The sequence below is a fragment of the Cryptomeria japonica genome, unplaced genomic scaffold (genome assembly GCF_030272615.1).
Source record: "Cryptomeria japonica unplaced genomic scaffold, Sugi_1.0 HiC_scaffold_15, whole genome shotgun sequence".
In the NCBI taxonomy this organism is placed as follows: domain Eukaryota; kingdom Viridiplantae; phylum Streptophyta; class Pinopsida; order Cupressales; family Cupressaceae; genus Cryptomeria; species Cryptomeria japonica.
The window spans coordinates 800,001-820,000 of NW_026728837.1; the positions used below are offsets into that span (position 1 = coordinate 800,001).

Sequence of the window (20,000 nt, forward strand, 5' to 3'; positions counted from 1 at the left end):
CTCGCTGCCCACCACGGTGCGCAACGCCGGTGGGCACCCGGGAGTGCTTCGAAGTGTGCTCCAAGGTGCTGCGTGCACGTTGTCGGAGCCCGGTTTGCCCCGGGTGCGCACCTCGCGTGCACCTTCGTCGGGGTGGGCACCTTGGCTTGGTTTGCCCCGGCTGCGCTCCGAAGCGGGGTTATTGGAGCGCCGCCTCTTTTTTTGTCGGAGCGTTTGGTGGGGTTTCTCGCATTGGCTCTTCCGAGGCCCGGTTGCCACCCTGGCGTGCACGAAGTCGGAAGTAGGGTTAATTGCCCGGGTGCGCACCTTTGCCAGGGTGGCACCTTACCTGGGCTGCGCACCAGGGCGGGCTCAAGATGGCACGCGCGTTCCGTTTTTTTCACTATCTTTCAAAACGGAAATTTTAAAATCTCCTTTTTTTTTTGCCTTTTCTGGAAATTAGTGAAGGCAGCGCATCAAAGGTGCGCACCTCGCTGCCCACCTTGGTGTGCTCTGAGGTGCGCACCCGGGAGCGCTACGAAGTGTGCTCCAAGGTGCGGCGTGCACGTTGTCGGAGCCCGGTTTGCCCCGGGTGCGCACCTCGCCTGCACCTTGGCCGGGGTGGGCACCTTGGCTGGGTTTGCCCAGGGTGCGCTCCGAAGCGGCGTTACTGGAGCGCCCCCTCTTTTTTTGTCAGAGAGTTTGGTGGGGTTTCTCGCATTGGCTCTTCCCAGGCCCGGTTGTTGGGTGCGCTCCCACCCTGGCGCGCGCGAAGTTGGAAGTTGGGTTAATTGCCCGGGCGCGCACCTTCGCCAGGGTGGGCACCTTGGTGCGCAAACCTTGGCTGGGCTGCGCACCAGGGCGGGCTCAAGATGGCACCAGCATTCCCTTTTTCTCACTATCTTTCAAAACGGAAATTTTAAAATCTCGTTTTTTTTTTGCCTTTTATGGAAATTAGTGAAGGCATCGCATCAAAGGTGCGCACCTCGCTGCCCACCTTGGTGTGCTCCGAGGTGCCCACCACGGTGCGCAACGCCGGTGCGAACCCGGGAGCGCCCCGATGTGTGCTCCAAGGTGCGGCGTGCACGAAGTCGGACCCCGGTTTGCCCCGGGTGCGCACCTCGCGTGCACCTTGGTGCGCACACCTTGGCTGGGTTGCGCGGCCTGGTGGGCACCATGGTGCGCACCAAGGAGCGCTCCGAAGTGTGCTCCAAGGTGCGGCGTGCACGAAGTCGGAGCCCGGTTTGCCCCGGGTGCGCACCTTCGCCGCGGTGGGCACCATGGCGTGCACGAAGTCGGAGCCCGGTTTGCCCCGGGTGCGCACCTCGCGTGCACCTTCGCCGGGGTGGGCACCTCGGCTGGGTTGCGCGCCCTGGTGCGCACCAAGGAGCGCTCTGAAGTGTGCTCCAAGGTGCGGCGTGCACGAAGTCGGAGCCCGGTTTGCCCCGGGTGTGCACCTCGCGTGCACCTTCGCTGCGGTGGGCACCTTGGCTGGGTTGCGCGCCTTGGTGGGCACCATGCAGTGCACGAAGTCGGAGCCCGGTTTGCCCCGGGCGCGCACCTCCGCCAGGGTGGGCACCTTGGTGCGCACAACTTGCCTGGGCTGCGCACCAGGAAGGGCTCAAGATGGCACCCGCGTTCCGTTTTTTTCACTATCTTTCAGAACGGAAATTTTAAAATATCGTTTTTTTTTGCCTTTTCTGGAAATTAGTGAAGGCAGCGCATCAAAGGTGCGCAACGCTGGTGCGAACCTGGGAGCGCTCCGATGTGTGCTCCAAGGTGCGGCGTGCACGAAGTCGGACCCCGGTTTGCCCCGGGTGCGCACCTCGCGTGCACCTTGGTGCGCACACCTTGGCTGGGTTGCGCGCCCTGGTGGGCACCATGGTGCGCACCAAGGAGCGCTCCGAAGTGTGCTCCAAGGTGCGGCGTGCACGAAGTCGGAGCCCGGTTTGCCCCGGGTGCGCACCTCGCGTGCACCTTCGCCGCGGTGGGCACCATGGCGTGCACGAAGTCGGAGCCCGGTTTGCCCCGGGTGCGCACCTCGCGTGCACCTTCGCCGGGGTGGGCACCTTGGTGTGCAGACCTTGGCTGGGTTGCGCGCCCTGGTGGGCACCATGGTGCGCACCAAGGAGCGCTCCGAAGTGTGCTCCAAGGTGCGGCCTGCACGAAGTCGGAGCCCGGTTTGCCCCGGGTGTGCACCTCGGGTGGGCACCTTGGTGCGCATGCCTTGCCTGGGCTGCGCACCAGGGCGGGCTCAAGATGGCACCCGCGTTCCTTTTTTTTCACTATCTTTCAAAACGGAAATTTTAAAATCTCATTTTTTTTTGCCTTTTTCTGGAAATTAGTGAAGGCAGCGCATCAAAGGTGCGCACCTCGCTGCCCACCACGGTGCGCAACGCCGGTGGGCACCCGGGAGTGCTTCGAAGTGTGCTCCAAGGTGCTGCGTGCACGTTGTCGGAGCCCGGTTTGCCCCGGGTGCGCACCTCGCGTGCACCTTCGTCGGGGTGGGCACCTTGGCTGGGTTTGCCCCGGCTGCGCTCCGAAGCGGGGTTATTGGAGCGCCGCCTCTTTTTTTGTCGGAGCGTTTGGTGGGGTTTCTCGCATTGGCTCTTCCGAGGCCCGGTTGCCACCCTGGCGCGCACGAAGTCGGAAGTAGGGTTAATTGCCCGGGTGCGCACCTTTGCCAGGGTGGGCACCTTACCTGGGCTGCGCACCAGGGCGGGCTCAAGATGGCACGCGCGTTCCGTTTTTTTCACTATCTTTCAAAACGGAAATTTTAAAATCTCCTTTTTTTTTTGCCTTTTCTGGAAATTAGTGAAGGCAGCGCATCAAAGGTGCGCACCTCGCTGCCCACCTTGGTGTGCTCTGAGGTGCGCACCCGGGAGCGCTACGAAGTGTGCTCCAAGGTGCGGCGTGCACGTTGTCGGAGCCCGGTTTGCCCCGGGTGCGCACCTCGCCTGCACCTTGGCCGGGGTGGGCACCTTGGCTGGGTTTGCCCAGGGTGCGCTCCGAAGCGGGGTTACTGGAGCGCCCCCTCTTTTTTTGTCAGAGCGTTTGGTGGGGTTTCTCGCATTGGCTCTTCCCAGGCCCGGTTGTTGGGTGCGCTCCCACCCTGGCGCGCGCGAAGTTGGAAGTTGGGTTAATTGCCCGGGCGCGCACCTTCGCCAGGGTGGGCACCTTGGTGCGCACACCTTGGCTGGGCTGCGCACCAGGGCGGGCTCAAGATGGCACCAGCATTCCCTTTTTCTCACTATCTTTCAAAACGGAAATTTTAAAATCTCGTTTTTTTTTTGCCTTTTATGGAAATTAGTGAAGGCATCGCATCAAAGGTGCGCACCTCGCTGCCCACCTTGGTGTGCTCTGAGGTGCCCACCACGGTGCGCAACGCCGGTGCGAACCCGGGAGCGCCCCGATGTGTGCTCCAAGGTGCGGCGTGCACGAAGTCGGACCCCGGTTTGCCCCGGGTGCGCACCTCGCGTGCACCTTGGTGCGCACACCTTGGCTGGGTTGCGCGGCCTGGTGGGCACCATGGTGCGCACCAAGGAGCGCTCCGAAGTGTGCTCCAAGGTGCGGCGTGCACGAAGTCGGAGCCCGGTTTGCCCCGGGTACGCACCTCGCGTGCACCTTCGCCGGGGTGGGCACCTCGGCTGGGTTGCGCGCCCTGGTGCGCACCAAGGAGCGCTCCGAAGTGTGCTCCAAGGTGCGGCGTGCACGAAGTCGGAGCCCGGTTTGCCCCGGGTGCGCACCTTCGCCGCGGTGCGCACCATGGCGTGCACGAAGTCGGAGCCCGGTTTGCCCCGGGTGCGCACCTCGCGTGCACCTTCGGCGGGGTTGCGCGCCCTGGTGGGCACCATGGTGCGCACCAAGGAGCGCTCCGAAGTGTGCTCCAAGGTGCGGCGTGCACGAAGTCGGAGCCCGGTTTGCCCCGGGTGCGCACCTCGCGTGCACCTTCGGCGGGGTTGCGCGCCCTGGTGGGCACCATGGTGCGCACCAAGGAGCGCTCCGAAGTGTGCTCCAAGGTGCGGCGTGCACGAAGTCGGAGCCCGGTTTGCCCCGGGTGCGCACCTCGCGTGCACCTTCGCCGCGGTGGGCACCATGGCGTGCACGAAGTCGGAGCCCGGTTTGCCCCGGGTGCGCACCTCGCGTGCACCTTCGCCGGGGTGGGCACCTCGGCTGGGTTGCGCGCCCTGGTGCGCACCAAGGAGCGCTCCGAAGTGTGCTCCAAGGTGCGGCGTGCACGAAGTCGGAGCCCGGTTTGCCCCGGGTGCGCACCTCGCGTGCACCTTCGCCAGGGTGGGCACCTCGGTGCGCACACCTTCTCAATGTTTTCTTGCCTTTTCTGGAAATTGGTGAAGGCAGCGCATCAAAGGTGCGCACCTCGGTGTGCTCCGAGGTGCGAACCCGAGAGCGCTCCGAGGTGCCCACGAAGTCGAAAGTCGGGTTAATTGCATTGTTTTCCCCGGGTGCGCTCCGAGGTGCGCAACATCGGCGTGCACCAAGGAGGGCTCCGAAGTGTGCTCCAAGGTGCGCACGATGGCGTGCACCTCTGGTGCGCACGATTCGGAGCTCGGTTTGACCGGGGTGCGCACACCTTGGCTGGGTTGCGCACCTTTTGTGCGCTCCAAGGTGCGCACGAAGTCGGAGCTCGGTTTGCCCCGGGTGCGCACCTTCGCCAGGGTGCGCACCTTGATGCGCACGCCTTGGCTGGGCTGCGCACCTTGGTGGGCGCCATGGTGCGCACCTTTCGTGCGCTCCAAGGTGCGCACGAAGTCGGAGCTCGGTTTGCCCCGGGTGCGCACCTTGGTGGGCGCCATGGTGCACTCCGAGGTGCCCAAGATTGGTGCGCACCAAGGAGCGCTCCGAAGTGCGCTCGAAGGTGCGCAGGTGCGCGCGAAGTCGAAAGTTGGGTTAATTGTCCGGTTTGCCTCGGGTGCGCACCTTGCGTGCACCTTCGCCAGGGTGGGCGCCTTGGTGCGCACACCTTGGCTGGGCTGCGCACCCGGGCGCGCACACCTTGGCACCCGCGTTTCCTTCATTTTAAATTTTTTTTTTTTACAATCTCTCAAGTGGGAAATTCTATAATCTCAACTTTTTTTGCCTTTTCAGGAAACTTTTGAATGGAGCGCATCATTGGTGCGCTCCGAAGTGTGCTCCAAAGCTCTCTCCAGCTGCGTGCACCTGCCCCGGCCGCGCACCCGGCCCCGCCCAGCTTCGCTCACCTGTCCCGGGCGTCTGGTGCGGAACCTTAGAGTAAGAAACATCACCGTGCACCTTGGCCAACGTGCGCGACTCGACCGAGCGCGCACTGGCCGAGGTGCACACCGATTTCACCTGGGTGCGCGCGCAGCACCTCGGGCGCACCGGGGTGCGCGCACAACGCCCGGGTTGCACCGTGGCCTGTGTGCTCGGGGCGCCTCGGGTGCGCGCTCGGTGTCGCCCCCCGCGCGCGCGGTAGTGCGGGCAGCGCACCCCGGCCCGGCCCGGCCCCGACGAGAACGCAAACGGGCAAAAGGTTTATTCAAATAGCATTGCGACGCCCGGCGAAAAACTAAAAAAGGGTGCAACACCGGGACTTCCCGGGAGGTCACCCATCCCAGTACTACTCCGGCCCAAGCGCGCTTAACTGCGGAGTTCTGATGGGATCCGGTGCACTAACGCTGGTATGATCGCACCCGTTATGAGCTTGTCGCAGTGTGTACTTAGCAAACCGCGACCCACGTGCGAATCCACCCCGGCCACCCACCCCCGTCGAGGTGCACACCCTCCCTCGCGAAGTGCGCCCCGTTCGCCAAGTGTGAGCCCTGCCCGGGTGCGCGCACCTTGCTAGGGCGTCGGGTGTGCACCCGGCCCGGCCTACGTGCGTGCACCTGGAGGGGGCGTCGTGTGCGTGCAGTGTCCCGTCTGCAACGCGGTGCCCACACACCACCTCGGGCGCAACGACCTGCGCTCACATGTGGGCTGAGTGCACCTTGGTGCATGTTCGGGGCGCCTCGGGTGCACGCTCGATCTTGCCCCGGTGCACCAAGGCGCTCGGTTTGCCCCGGGTGCGCACTTGGTGCAAGGTGGGCACCCAAAATAGGGATCAAGCACCAAAACACAAGTTTCGGGATGCAAAATGGGACCCAAGGACCACAAATGCGTTCCAAGACCCATGATGGGTCCACGAGAACAAAAATGTGTTCCGAGACTTAATAAACAAATATTGGGTTTTAGGAGAAGAAACATGCTCTGATGCCCAAAACGAGAATCGACCCCGAAAAGGCCACAGGCCAAAAGTGGGATGCGAGACAAAAAAAAATGGGACCCGAGGACCAAAATTGGGTTCCCAGGTCGAAGACAGGGCAACCGGACAAGAAACGACCTCTAAGGCTCGAAATGAGTCCCGACGACTAAAACTTGACAAGAAGCACCCATCAGGCACCCAACTCGACACCCATGGGATGCCGACCCACCCGGGCTTCCACCTAGCACACCTTGGCACCCACCCACCCTCGCACCCAACCTCGCACCCAACTTAGCACCTTTGAACCCACATTGGCACTCACCCTGACCCTGGCACCTTGGAACCCACATTGGCACTCACCTTGACCCTCGCACCCACCTTTGCACTCACCTTGGGACCCACCCTGGCTCCCACCTCGGCACCCACCCAGACACCCACCTTGGTTCCTTGGCACCCACCTTGGATCCTTGGCACCCACCCCGACACCCACCTTGGCACGCAACTTGGCTACTTGCCACCCACCTTGGCTCCTTGACGCCCACCCCGACAACCACCCCGTGACCTACCCTGGCTAGGGTTGGTGCACACCCACCCTGGTGCCCACCTTGGCACCCACCCTATGACCCACCTTGGCACGCACCTTAGTACCCACCCCGTTACCCACCCTAGGACCCACCCCGTGACCCACCTTGGCCAGGGTGGGTGCACCCACCCTGGTGCCCACCTTGGCACCCACCCATCCTAGCACCCAGCCTGTGACCGGGCTTGGAACCCAACCTTGCACCCGCACCCGTCTTGGCCAGTGTGGGTGCGCACCCATCCTGGCACCCACGTTGTGACACACCCTTTAACCCACGCACCCTAGCACCCACGTTGGCACCCACCTTGGAACCCAACCTAGCAACTTGGCACCCACCCCGTGACCCACCTTGGCATCCACCATAGCAGTCGCCGACTTGGCACCCACCTCGGCACCCACCTTGACACTTGTGGACCCACCTTGCCACTCACCCTAGCATCGACCCATCCTAGCACCCACCCTGGCACCTTTGCACCCTAGCACTCACCCATCCTAGCACCTAACCTGTGACCCACCTTGACACTCACCCTCGCACCCACCTTGGAACCCAACCTAGCACCCACCCACCCTGACACCAACCCTAGCACCTACCCACCCTTGCACCCACCCTGTGACCCATCTTGGCACCCACCCATCCTACCACTCAACCTATCACCCACCTTCTCACCCACCTTGGCATCCACCTTAGCACCCACCCACACTGGCACCTTGGCACCCACCTCGGGCAAGGTGGGTGCACACCCACCCTGGCACCCAATTTAGAACCCACCGAGCATGTTACCCACCTTGGCACCCACATTGCAGCCCACCCTAGTACCCACCCTATGACCCACATTGGCATCCACACCCTAGCACCCAGGCACCTCGACACCCGCCTTGACACCCACCCTAGCACTGAACCTGTGACCCACCTTGGAACTCACCCTAGAACCCACCCACCCTGTGAACCACCTTGGCATCCACCTTAGCACCCACCCACCTTGGCACCCACTCTAGCACTCACCCATCCTAACACCCAACTTGTTACCCACCTTGGCACCCGCCCTCGCGTCCACCTTGAAACCCACCCTAGCACCCACCCACGCAGGAGCCCACCTTGGCACCCAACCTAACACCCACGCATCCTGGCACCCAACTTGTGACCCACCTTGGAACCCACCCTAGTACCCACCTTTGAACCCACTATATCACCAACCCACCTTGGCACCCACCCTATGACCCTCTTTGGAATCCACCCTAGCACGCACCCACCCTGGCACCCACCATGGAGCGCACCCTAGCACCCACCCACCTCGGCACGCACCTCAACACCCACCTTGGTGTGCGCACTGCGCCAACCTCTCAAAGACCCTATGTGGTGCGCTCCAAAGTGTACACCTTTGGTGCGCTCCAAGGTGCGCACCTTTGGTGCACACCGAGGTGCACACCAAAGTGTGCACCGAGGTGAGCACCAAAGTGCACTCCAGGGTGCACACCAAGGCGTGCACCTTTGGTGCGGTCAATGCAAACGAATTCGGAAGTTGGGGTCGATGTCCTAATCGCTGCTGCAGACTACACGTATGAGAATCGGACAAATAGCTTTATATAGGGGAGGTGTTGCGTTTGATGGGTCGACTCCCCTGGTTGTGTGCACTGCACCAACTTCAAAGACCCTGTCTTGTTTAAGAAGTCAAAAGTTGGGGTGGATGTCCTAATCATTGCTGCAGTCTACGCATGTATGAGAATCAGACAAATAGCTTATATAGGGGAGGTGTTGCATTCGGTGGGTTGACTCCCCTGGTTGTGCGCACTGCGCCAACCTCAAAGACCCCGCATAGCAGAAGAAGTCGGAAGTCGGATTTTGGTGAGCACCAAGGCGTGCACCTTTGGTGCGGTCAACGCAGACGAATTCAGAAGTTGGGGTGGATGTCCTAATCGTTGTTGCAGGCTACACATGTATGAGAATCAGACAAATAGCTTATATAGGGGAGGTGTTGGGTTTGATGGGTCAACTCCCTTGGTTGTGCGCATTACGCCAACCTCAAAGACCTTGTTTTCGTTAAGAAGTCAAAAGTTGGGGTCAATGTCCTAATGGCTCCTGCAGGCTACACATGTATGAGAATCGGACAAATAGCTTATATAGGGGAGGTGTTGGGTTTGATGGGTCGACTCCCCTGGTTGTGCGCATTACGTCAACCTCAAAGACCTTGTTTTCGTTAAGAAGTCAAAAGTTGGGGTCGATGTCCTAATTGCTCCTGTAGACTACACATGTATGAGAATCAGACAAATAGCTTATATAGGGGAGGTGTTGGGTTTGATGGGTTGACTCCCCTAGTTGTTCGCATTACACCAACCTCAAAGACCTTGTTTTCGTTTAGAAGCCGAAAGTTGGGGTCGATGTCCTAATTGCTCCTGCAGGCTACGCATGTATGAGAATCAGACAAATAGCTTATATAGGGGAGGTGTTGGGTTTGATGGGTCGACTCCCCTGGTTGTGCGCATTGCACCAACCTCAAAGACCCTGCATTGCGGATGAAGTCGAAAGTCAGAGTTTGGTGTGCTACAAGGTGTGGTCGAAGGTGCTCACCTAGGTGTGCACCTTTGGAGCGCAGGAAAAGTGCCCTCCAAAAGTGCGCACCTTTGGAGTGCACAAAAGTGCCCTCCAAAAGTGCGCACCTTTGGAGCGCACAAAAGTGCCCTCCAAAAAGTGCCCTCCAAAAGTGCGCACCTTTGGAGTGCAGAAAAGTGCCCTCCAAAAAGTGCCCTCCAAAAGTGCGCACCTTTGGAGCGCAGAAAAGTGCCCTCCAAAAAGTGCCCTCCAAAAGTGCGCACCTTTGGAGCGCAGAAAAGTGCCCTCCAAAAAGTGCCCTCCAAAAGTGCGCACCTTTGGAGCGCAGAAAAGTGCCCTCCAAAAAGTGCCCTCCAAAAGTGCGCACCTTTGGAGCGCAGAAAAGTGCCCTCCAAAAAGTGCCCTCCAAAAGTGCGCACCTTTGGAGCGCAGAAAAGTGCCCTCCAAAAAGTGCCCTCCAAAAGTGCGCACCTTTGGAGCTCCAAAAAGTGCCCTCCAAAAGTGCGCACCTTTGGAGCGCAGAAAAGTGCCCTCCAAAAAGTGCCCTCCAAAAGTGCGCACCTTTGGAGCGCAGAAAAGTGCCCTCCAAAAAGTGCCCTCCAAAAGTGCGCACCTTTGGAGCGCAGAAAAGTGCCCTCCAAAAGTGCGCACCTTTGGAGCGCACAAAAGTGCCCTCCAAAAGTGCGCACTTTTGGTGCGCACCAAGGCGCTGGTTCGGTCGTTGCAGGCGAGTTCGGAAGTTGGGGTCGATGTCCTGAGCGGAGGTGCAAACTACACAGGTGTCGGAATCGGACAAATAGCTTATATAGGGGAGGTGTATGCTTCGATGGGTCGACTCCCCAGGTTGAGCGCACCGCGCCAACCTCAAAGACCCTACGGTATGGATGAAGTCGGAAGTTGGGTCCGATGACCGATTCGATTAGTAGGTATGCTCATGAGGTCGGAATTTGGGTCCGATGACCTGCCATGTGCAGGAAGGCGAATGTTGGCACTGTGCGTTGCAAGGTGCACACCAAGGCGCTGGTGCGGTCTTTTTAGTCGAGTTCGGAAGTTGGGGTCGATGTCCTGATCGGAGGTGCAAGCTACACAGGTGTGGGAATCGGACAAATAGCTTATATAGGGGAGGTGTATGCTTCGTTGGGTCGACTCCCCGGGTTGAGCGCACCGCGCCAACCTCAAAGACCCTACGGTATGGATGAAGTCGGAAGTTGGGTCCGATGACCGATTCGATATGTAGGCATACTCGCGAGGTCGGAATTTGGGTCCGATGACCTGCCACGTGCAGGAAGGCGAATGTTGGCACTGTGCGTTGCAAGGTGCGCACCAAGGCGCTGGTTCGGTCGTTGGAGGCGAGTTCGGAAGTTGGGGTCGATGTCTTGATCGGAGGTGCAAACTACACAGGTGTGGGAATCGGACAAATAGCTTATATAGGGGAGGTGTATGCTTCGTTGGGTCGACTCCCCGGGTTGAGCGCACCGCGCCAACCTCAAAGACCCTACGGTATGGATGAAGTCGGAAGTTGGGTCCGATGACCGATTCGATATGTAGGCATACTCGCGAGGTCGGAATTTGGGTCCGATGACCTGCCATGTGCAGGAAGGCGAATGTTGGGACTGTGCGTCGCAAGGTGCGCACCAAGGCGCTGGTGCCGTCGTTGCAGTCGAGTTCGGAAGTTGGGGTCGATGTCCTGGTCAGAGGTGCAAACTACACAGGTGTGGGAATCGGACAAATAGCTTATATAGGGGAGGTGTATGCTTCGATGGGTCGACTCCCTGGGTTGAGCGCACCGCGCCAACCTCAAAGACCCTACAGTATGGATGAAGTCGGAAGTTGGGTCCGATGACCGATTCGATACGTAGGCATATTGGCGAGGTCTGAATTTGTGTCCGATGACCTGCCATGCGCAGGAAGGCGGAATTTGGGTCCGATGACCGAGTTGATGGCGTGCCATGCGCAGAAAGGCGGAATTTGGGTCCGATGACCGAGTTGATGTTGATGGCCCGCCATGCACAGGAAGGCGGAATTTGGGTCCGATGACCGATTTGAAGGCGTGCCATACGCAAAAAGGCGGAGTTTGGGTCCGATGACCGAGTTGATATTGATGGCCCGCCATGCGCAGGAAGGCGGAATTTGGGTCCGATGACCTGACATACGCATGGAGTCCGACTCGGGGGCCGATGTTCGATTCGATGACTTGCATTATGGGTAAAGTCGGAAGTTGTGGTCTTTGACCCGATTCGATGACCAGACTTCGGCTGCTTGAGAATCGGACAAATAACTTATATAGGGGAGGTAGTGTTCTCGAGCATCCTCCCCCCGTGCCCGTTTATGTCGATTGATGCTGGTGCTCGACTGGTTGGAGCGCTCGGATGCAAAAATCTTGCACCAGGATTTATCGATTGTGATGGACACGGCAAGTCTCCTGATTGCTATGCAGGAGCTCATCGTGAATCTCTATGCGGCCTTGGTATGGACTCGACCTGCGGAATGGTTCGGCAATGGTAGTCGCTCCAACACGTCCTTGCAATGGCCACAGAGGTGATTCGACTAGAGCTCCAGTCTAGCTTTTGGGTTGCTTGGCGGACTGGTATAGCCGCGATCGAGTTCCGGCCATGAACGTTTTAGATAGCTCTTGGGCTTTCTGGGACGGAAGTCGGAAGTTTGGGCTGTTGTCCGATTTGATGACCATTCTTCGGATGTGTGAGAATCGGACAAATAACTTATATAGGGGACTGTGTTGTCTCACGCAGCCCCCTCCGTGCCCCTCTATCTCGACCGATGTTGGTGCTTGAAAGGGTTGGGATCGCTCGGATTTATAAACGTGCACCACCATTTGTCGAGTGTGAGGGACGCGGCAGGTCTCCTAAATGCTATGCGGGCGCTCTCTGAGAATCTCTATCCGGCCTCGACACAGACTAGTCTTGCTGAATGGTTTGGCACTGGTAGTCGATCCAACACGTCGTTGTTGTGGCCGCCTAGGCGATTCGATTCGAGCCCCCGTCTAGCTTTTGGGTTGCTTGGCGGATTTTGCCCTATCCGCAAGTGAGCTCGGTCCCTAAACGTTCGAGAAACCCGATTGCTATGCGCCGACACTCTTTCTTGCGAGCCTCCATCTAGCTTTTGGGTCTCTACGGAACGGAAGTCGGAATCTGGGACCGTTGTTTGATTCGACGAGGCAGACTACGGTTGTGCGAGAATCGGACAAATAACTTATGTAAGGGGCTGCTGTCTCAGGGAGATCAGTAGGCTTCTGGGGTTGTAAGTCCCTTGTTATTCTCAGCAGGTGGAAGTTGTGGTGATTGACAAAGGGTTAATGCCAAGCTACAGTTGTGTGAGAATTGGACGAAAAACTTATATATGGGGGTCGATTGAGAGAATAGCCGAGTGCCAGGAGTGCACCAAGGTGGTCTGCGGTAGACACCTCCTCCTAGGGGTGAAGAAGAGTAACCCTGCCCTCTAGTCTCAAGGAGATAGAGGTCCTACATGGACATTAGGGGTGAAGTAGAGTAACCCCGCCTTATCATTGGATGGTGAGGTTTACTGGTGGATGCATTCTCATGGTCCCTATCTCAGTGAAGCGGAGTAACTGAGCCAATGTTGGGGATGACTCCCGGGGAGTTGTCTATGACCCGAGGACTAGGGAAGTGGAGTACCTAGGCTCTTGCGAGAAGGATGATCGTGCAATGGATTGTCCCGGTTGGGGAAATGGAGTACCCAAGATCTTGTAAGGGGGGGATGGCCGTGCAAGGGGCTATCTATATCGGAATGTTGGAGCTTGAGAGTTGGGCAAGCTATGTGGGTTGAGTTGCAGAGCTGGAAGTCCATGTGTCTTGTGGAACAAGTGGGGTGATGTGCCGGGCACGCACCTAGGTTACCTGAAGTGGGATTTGCATTGAGATCCGGGATCTCAAGGCCCTAGAGTGGGGGTCAAATGTGGCAGTAGGGACTGGGTTCCGAAAGTGTGCTCATGTGGAGCCGAGCCATGAGGCGAGTCCAAGAGGGTGACAAAGATGGATGAGTTGCATGACCGAAAAGTGGACATGGTCCGTAGGCGAGTTGTTTTGGGAGCACAGCCGAGTTGAAGGAGAGTTCAGCGACCAAGGATATTGGATTGGATCATGGAGTGAAGAGCTTGGTGCCCAAGTAGGAGTGCAAGGTGTTTTGTCAGTCTGAGAGGCTTAGACTGAGTGTTTGCATGGAGCTGGTTATTGTGCATAGGATGTACAGGGAACCGGGTTCACCAGTGAAGCCATGTAGGCATAGGCCAGGGGCCCGAAGCAGTGTGACTTGGAGTCCTTGTTCAGGAAGGAGTTCTGAGTTGTGTACTGGGTAAGCCGTCGCAGGCTCGGGAGGGAGTCAGTGGTGCGCCAGGTTGAGTTCCGAAAGAGATAGGGTCTTCGTGGATCAGGAGTCTATCTAAGAAGCTAACGCCAGGGGCGAGGTGCAGTGGTATCTGTGCTGGTGTTTCAAGAGTGGACGTTGATCTAGGGGCAGGAACTTGTAATCGAATGCTTGGGAAGTATTCAGGATAGTGACCAGCAACAGAGTTGGAATTGTTTGTAGATCGAGCCAGGGGCCGTCTCTTCATAACAATAAAGCTATCGATTGCCCCAGTGTTGTGTTCATTGTGTGGAGATGGACAAACAGGAAGCTAGCTCAGGGAGTCTAGTCATCCCATGAGATATGTTTGGTGCTTGAGGGTTCAGAGGAGCCGAGGGAGGCCAACATGGGGTGCCAGTGCTGTGGGAGTGCTGGGCATGCTCAAGGAGTGTGCAGAGTTGGAGCCGGAGGACTTAAGGAGTTCCGGATGGGTCAGTGTTAGTAGTCAGGGTCTTATGGGGGACTCAAGAAGACGAAGACATCGAGAAGACCTGTAAGCTTGTACCCGGGGTGCAAGGATGGTGCGACAAGACAGTGCTAGAGTAGAGTCGGGGACTTGAAGGGAGTGCTAGGAGCATCAGGATGAAAGAAACCCGTGAGAGGGTTGGCATGCACTTCTATTCCGCATGGGTGTGTGTTAATGTGGTCAGGTGGTGGACACTTGAAAAGGGTATGGCGTAGTCTGGAAACAAGAAAGGACTTGTCCGCAATGGAAGTCGTGAGTAAGGTTTGCCAGTGCCGCATGAGGTTTGACCTCCTTTGGAAGGAAAAAGCTTGTTTGGGCAGCAGGCCGGTCTAGCCCCGTGACAACTTATATAGGGGAGGTGTTGACTGGAGCATTCTCCCCCGTGCCCCTCTAACTCGACCAATGCTGGCGCTCGAACGGTGGTAGCGCTCGGATTTTCATTGAGCGCCAGCATTGGTCGATTTAGAGGGGCATGCGAGATTCCCGAATGCTATGCGAGGGCTCTAACGGAAATGTCTATTGGTTTCGGTATGGATGCAATTGCGAGTGGTTCGGCAAAGGTAGTCGTTCCGATGCGTCCATGTCGTGGCCAAATCGATAATTCGATTTGAGCCCTCGTATAGCATTTGGGTCTCTCGATGTGATTCCGCATTCCAGTCCCTTTGGGCACTGCTTGAGCCGCATCCCAGGGGGTTCCCTTCCCAATAATCTGCCTCGCAACCCGATTGCTATGCGGTGAGGCTCCTCGGCCGCCTCGGAACTATCTGTGTATCAGACGCATCGCGGGATAAGGGGTTGGCAACGGTAGTCGCCCCAAGCGCGTCCGATGCTTGGACCATTCCGAGGCGGCCCTGAAGCCTCTTCCGTCTAGCCGTTGGGTCCTTCTCGCCGCATCCCTCGCCTCGCACCCCGATTGCTATGCGGTGAGGCTCCTCGGCCGCCTCGGAACTATCTGTGTATCGGACGCGTCGCGGGATAAGGGGTTGTCACTGGTAGTCGCCCCAAGCGCGTCCGATGCTTGGACCATTCCGAGGCGGCCCTGAAGCCTCTTCCGTCTAGCCGTTGGGTCCTTCTCGCCGCATCCCTCGCCTCGCACCCCGATTGCTATGCGGTGAGGCTCCTCGGCCGCCTCGGAACTATCTGTGTATCGGACGCGTCGCGGGATAAGGGGTTGTCATTGGTAGTCGCCCCAAGCGCGTCCGATGCTTGGACCATTCCGAGGCGGCCCTGAAGCCTCTTCCGTCTAGCCGTTGGGTCCTTCTCGCCGCATCCCTCGCCTCGCACCCCGATTGCTATGCGGTGAGGCTCCTCGGCCGCCTCGGAACTATCTGTGTATCGGACGCGTCGCGGGATAAGGGGTTGTCACTGGTAGTCGCCCCAAGCGCGTCCGATGCTTGGACCATTCCGAGGCGGCCCTGAAGCCTCTTCCGTCTAGCCGTTGGGTCCTTCTCGCCGCATCCCTCGCCTCGCACCCCGATTGCTATGCGGTGAGGCTCCTCGGCCGCCTCGGAACTATCTGTGTATCGGACGCGTCGCGGGATAAGGGGTTGTCACTGGTAGTCGCCCCAAGCGCGTTCGATGCTTGGACCATTCCGAGGCGGCCCTGAAGCCTCTTCTGTCTAGCCGTTGGGTCCTTCTTGCCGCATCCCTCGCCTCGCACCCCGATTGCTATGCGGTGAGGCTCCTCGGCCGCCTTGGAACTATCTGTGTATCGGACGCGTCGCGGGATAAGGGGTTGTCACTGGTAGTCGCCCCAAGCGCGTCCGATGCTTGGACCATTCCGAGGCGGACCCGAAGCCTCTTCCGTCTAGCCGTTGGGTCCTTCTCGCACCCCGATTGCTATGCGGTGAGGCTCCTCGGCCGCCTCGGAACTATCTGTGTATCGGACGCGTCGCGGGATAAGGGGTTGTCACTGGTAGTCGCCCCAAGCGCGTCCGATGCTTGGACCATTCCGAGGCGGCCCCGAAGCCTCTTCCGTCTAGCCGTTGGGTCCTTCTCGCCGCATCCCTCGCCTCGCACCCCGATTGCTATGCGGTGAGGCTCCTCGGCCGCCTTGGAACTATCTGTGTATCGGACGCGTCGCGGGATAAGGGGTTGTCACTGGTAGTCGCCCCAAGCGCGTCCGATGCTTGGACCATTCCGAGGCGGACCCGAAGCCTCTTCCGTCTAGCCGTTGGGTCCTTCTCGCCGCATCCCTCGCCTCGCACCCCGATTGCTATGCGGTGAGGCTCCTCGGCCGCCTTGGAACTATCTGTGTATCGGACGCGTCGCGGGATAAGGGGTTGTCACTGGTAGTCGCCCCAAGCGCGTCCGATGCTTGGACCATTCCGAGGCGGACCCGAAGCCTCTTCCGTCTAGCCGTTGGGTCCTTCTCGCCGCATCCCTCGCCTCGCACCCCGATTGCTATGCGGTGAGGCTCCTCGGCCGCCTTGGAACTATCTGTGTATCGGACGCGTCGCGGGATAAGGGGTTGTCACTGGTAGTCGCCCCAAGCGCGTCCGATGCTTGGACCATTCCGAGGCGGACCCGAAGCCTCTTCCGTCTAGCCGTTGGGTCCTTCTCGCCGCATCCCTCGCCTCGCACCCCGATTGCTATGCGGTGAGGCTCCTCGGCCGCCTTGGAACTATCTGTGTATCGGACGCGTCGCGGGATAAGGGGTTGTCACTGGTAGTCGCCCCAAGCGCGTCCGATGCTTGGACCATTCCGAGGCGGCCCCGAAGCCTCTTCCGTGTAGCCGTTGGGTCCTTCTCGCCGCATCCCTCGCCTCGCACCCCGATTGCTATGCGGTGAGGCTCCTCGGCCGCCTTGGAACTATCTGTGTATCGGACGCGTCGCGGGATAAGGGGTTGTCACTGGTAGTCGCCCCAAGCGCGTCCGATGCTTGGACCATTCCGAGGCGGCCCCGAAGCCTCTTCCGTGTAGCCGTTGGGTCCTTCTCGCCGCATCCCTCGCCTCGCACCCCGATTGCTATGCGGTGAGGCTCCTCGGCCGCCTTGGAACTATCTGTGTATCGGACGCGTCGCGGGATAAGGGGTTGTCATTGGTAGTCGCCCCAAGCGCGTCCGATGCTTGGACCATTCCGAGGCGGACCTGAAGCCTCTTCCCTCTAGCCGTTGGGGCTTTCTCGCCGCATCCCTCGCCTCGCACCCTGATTGCTATGCTGTGAGGCTCCTCGGCCGCCTTGGAACTATCTGTGTATCGGACGCATCGCGGGATAAGGGGTTGGCAGTGGTAGTCGCCCCAAGCGCATCCGATGCTTGGACCATTCCGAGGCGGCCCTGCAGCCTCTTCCGTCTAGCCGTTGGGGCCATCTCGCCGCATCCCCCACCTCGCACCACGATTGCTATGCGGTGAGGCTCCTTGGCCGCCTCGGAACTATCTGTGTATCGGACGCATCGCGGGATAAGGGGTTGTCACTGGTAGTCGCCCCAAGCGCGTCCGATGCTTGGACTATTCCGAGGCGGCCCTGCAGCCTCTTCCGTCTAGCCGTTGGGGCCATCTCGCCGCATCCCCCACCTCCTCGGCCGCCTCGGAACTATCTGTGTATCGGACGCATCGCGGGATAAGGGGTTGGCAGTGGTAGTCGCCCCAAGCGCGTCCGATGCTTGGACTATTCCGAGGCAGCCCTGCAGCCTCTTCCGTCTAGCCTTTGGGGCCATCTCGCCGCATCCCTCGCCTCGCACCCCGATTGCTATGCGGTGAGGCTCCTCGGCCGCCTGGGAACTATCTTCGTATCGGACGCATCGCGGGATAAGGGGTTGTCACTGGTAGTCGCCCCAAGCGCGTCCGATGCTTGGACTATTTCGAGGCGGCCCTGTGGCCTCTTCCGTCTAGCCGTTGGGGCCATCTCGCCGCATCCCCCACCTCGCACCCCGATTGCTATGCGGTGAGGCTCTTCGGCCGCCTTGGAACTATCTTCGTATCGGACGCATCGCGGGATAAGGGGTTGTCACTGGTAGTCGCCCCAAGCGCGTCCGATGCTTGGACTATTCCGAGGCGGCCCTGCAACCTCTTCTGTCTAGCCGTTGGGGCCATCTCGCCGCATCCCCCACCTCGCACCCCGATTGCTATGCGGTGAGGCTCCTCGGCCGCCTTGGAACTATCTTCATATCGGACGCATCGCGGGATAAGGGGTTGTCACTGGTAGTCGCCCCAAGCGCGTCCGATGCTTGGACTATTCCGACGCGGCCCTGTGGCCTCTTCCGTCTAGCCGTTGGGGCCATCTCGCCGCATCCCCCACCTCGCACCCCGATTGCTATGCGGTGAGGCTCCTCGGCCGCCTTGGAACCATCTTCGTATCGGACGCATCGCGGGATAGGGGGCTGTCACTGGTAGTCGCCCCAAGCGTGTCCGATGCTTGGACCATTCCTAGGCGGCCCTGAAGCCTCTTCCGTCTAGCCGTTGGGGCCTTCCCGCCCCATCCCTCGCCTCGCACCCCCGATTGCTATGCGGTGAGGCTCCTCGGCCGCCTTGGAACCATCTGTGTATCGGACGCATCGCGGGATAAGGGGTTGGCACTGGCAGTCGCCCCAAGCGCGTCCGATGCTTGGACCATTCCGAGGTGGCCCTGAAGCCTCTTCCGTCTAGCCGTTGGGGCCTTCCCGCCCCATCCCTCGCCTCGCACCCCGATTGATATGCGGTGAGGCTCCTCGGCCGCCTTGGAACTATCTGTGTATCGGACGCATCGCGGGATAAGGGGTTGGCACTGGTAGTCGTCCCAATCGCATCCGATGCTTGGACCATTCCGAGGCGGCCCTGCAGCCTCTTCCGTTTAGCCGTCGGGGCCTTCCCGCCGCATCCCTCGCCTCGCATCCCGATTCCTATGCGGTGAGTCTTCTCGGCCGCCGCGGAACTATACCTGTTATTGCTACTGCATCCTTCGGCTGGTAACCTCCTCTGCCGCCTTGGAACGTTCTCTTTGTCGGACGCGTCGCGGGATAAGGGGTTGGCACTGGTAGTCGCCCCAAGCGCGCCCGATGCATAGACCGCTCCGATTCGACCTTGCTTTCAGCCTCTCACATGCATAGACCTCTCTGAGTCGACCCTGCAGCCTCTCACGTTTAGCCTTTGGAATCTCGCCTCACAACATGATTGCTATCCTTGATGCATCCCTTGCCTCGAGCCCTGATTGCTTTCTTGGCTGCATCCCTCCTCTCCTCACAGCCCGGTTGTCATCACTGCTTCATCCGTCGCTTCATGCATTCTGGCTGCTGGGCCCTTCCCACCGCACACCTCGATTGCTATCTCTTCTGCATCACACACCCCGATTGCTATCTCTGCTACATCCCTCAGCTCTCACTTCTGCATCCTTCGCCTCACACCTCGATTGCTATCAATGCTGCATCCGTAACCTCACACCCCGATTGCTATGCGGGGAGGCTCCTTGGCCGCCTTGGAAATTTCTGTGTGTCGGACGCACCGCGGGATAAGGGGTTGGCACTGGTAGTCGCCCCAAGTGCGCCCGATTCTTAGACCGCTTCGAGGTGACCTCGTAGCCTCTTTCGTCCAGGCTTCCTGCCTTCAACGCCCTTTTTACACCTCGATTGCTATGCGCGGGCTCGTTGGCGTCTATCACCTCTCTGCGAAGAGTGGCACGATGATTGTTGGGGTAAATCGTAGCAGTCCGATCTCTGGCCTTGGGCCATTGTGAGGGCTGATCGATTTCCTGTGCGCATCTCGTGTTCGCCCAGTAACAGACTCGACGACTTGTAATCGGTCTTGTTCCCGATTGTTCCTGGAGGTAGTCTTCGGAACTCTTGGATTTGACCTGTCACTCGAACTGTCCTCTTCCGAGGATGCTTGTGTGTGTGTGCTTGTGCCATTT

At 59.3% G+C, this 20,000-nt stretch overlaps 1 non-coding gene across 1 annotated transcript; it reads right to left on the reverse strand.

Moving 5' to 3' along the window:
* Positions 1-5,534: 5,534 nt before the first annotated feature.
* On the reverse strand, positions 5,535-5,653 carry LOC131860769 (5S ribosomal RNA). The gene has a single exon (XR_009359863.1). It is a non-coding gene; the product is annotated as a 5S ribosomal RNA (ribosomal RNA).
* Positions 5,654-20,000: the final 14,347 nt, after the last annotated feature.